Consider the following 2,054-nt stretch of genomic DNA (forward strand, 5'->3'; position numbering starts at 1 on the left):
AGGACGTTCGGAGTCATCCCCAAGAGTCGACACTCCTCCACCACCGCTAACAACAGTCGCCGAGCCAGCAGCCCGCAAGAATAAGTTTCCCGACCCAGAGCGTTTTGATGGGAGCACATGGATACTCACTTCCAAGACGTGCACCAGCAGCAGCGTGCGCTAAACAAGCTTTGGCACTTAAAGCAAGGACGACGACTAATACGCGACTATGTCTCGGAGTTCAACTAGCTTCGCGTAGAGTCCTAATAGCAGTTTAGCCTAGCAGTAGCTTATAAGATGTTTAGTAAGGGACTTAGAGAAGAGCTTTAAAAGCTAATGCTCTATACTCTAAAGAACGGAAGTCTGAAGGAATATATAGACAAGGCAATCGAGCTTTCCAATGACCTATACCGGATCTAGTTGCACGGGAGGAATCGAAGGAACGCGGCCTACAGTCATGCGCAAGCTCCCCCAAAGGTCGCTCAGCGAGATGCTAGTCCAGAAGCGATGGACTGGGAGCCCTCGAAGGCCAATCGGGCACGGGAAACGAAGGATAGACCAAGGCGGTCCCTACTAGACTGCTATAGCTGCGGCGAACTAGGCCACATCGCTAGAAACTGTCCGAACACCACTCGGGTTAAGAGAGCCGTTCCCCTAAGCGAAGGGTAGAGACGCCAGAAACAGATCGAATGCCCAGACGATAGCGACTCGGAAAAAGAGTAGCTCTGGGCCAGAGTCTTGGCCTAGAGCCTCTGAAGATGGATCGGCAGACACGTAGCGAATGGAATCAGTTTCAGCAGAAGCATATGCGTCCCCTACCAATCACCGTAGATCTTATTGTGAACAACGTAGCAAACGCTGTCGCGCTTATAGATTGCGGATGCCTATGCTATGCACTAATTAGCAAGAGATTTGCTTACCGCCACCGTCTAGAGCGCTTTCAGATCCCCTCTTGGATGATTGAGGGAGTGAACGGCAAGCTATTAGAGATTAGCGAGGTTGCCTGATTCTTGTTCAAGATGCATAGGTACAAAGAGACTGCTTATGCATACGTGATGGACTTGTCCTCTAGTAAGGACGTGTACCTTAGTAGGGGATGGATGGACCACTAGGACGTATCAGTATCTCCTGCTAAGAAGAGTATTTTTATCCACTTAAAGGGCATTTAAGTAAGGTCGACTAAAGGACGCTTACAAGGAGGAGTTAGCTAAGTCAACGCTGCAGCGTTTGCGGCCTTAGTTCGTAGACATAAGAACGCTCTAAATAGCGTTCAGATCTTCGCCGCGTCGATTGTAGACATCGACAAGGCGCTACAACTGAAGAAGCCCGTAGATGTACGAGCGCTGCTACTAACACAGTACTAGGAGTTCTATGAGCTCTTCAACCCGAAGCAAGCAGAGAAGCTTCCACCGCACTGAGGGCCAGGGGTGGACCACAAGATCAAGCTAGAGCCGAAGGATGCTCAGCCACCGTGGGGACCCCTCTATAGCATGTCGCGCGGAGAGCTCCTAGTCCTTAGAAAGGAACTTACATCGCTTCTTGAGAAGGGATTCATCCGCGTAAGCAGCTCGCCAGCTGCAGCGCCAGTATTGTTCGCCAAGAAACCTGGAGGAGGGCTCCGACTGTGCATCGATTATCGAGCTCTGAACGCAATTACTAAGAAGGACCGGTACCCGCTACCCCTTATCTGAGAGACACTTAACAGCTTAAGCAAGGCCAAATGGTTCACAAAGTTGGACGTTATCGCAGCCTTCCACAAGATCCGTGTCGCACCAGGCGATAAGTGGAAGACAGCCTTCCAAACAAGATTCGGACTGTTTGAGTGGCTAGTTACCCCCTTTGGCATGGCGAACTCCCCAAGTACTTTTCAACGATACATTAACTGGACCTTGAGAGAACACCTAGATGACTTCTGCTCAGCATACCTGGACGACGTACTAATCTACACCGATGGCGATCTGCGCCAGCACCGAGAGCACGTCCGAAAAGTGCTTAGCAAACTGCAAGCCGCAGGGCTACAGGTGGACGTCAAGAAGTGCGAGTTTGAAGTCAAGACAACTAAGTACCTTAGGTTC

This window comes from Exserohilum turcica (assembly GCF_000359705.1).
Source record: "Exserohilum turcica Et28A unplaced genomic scaffold SETTUscaffold_2, whole genome shotgun sequence".
NCBI classification, from domain to species: Eukaryota; Fungi; Ascomycota; class Dothideomycetes; order Pleosporales; family Pleosporaceae; genus Exserohilum; species Exserohilum turcicum.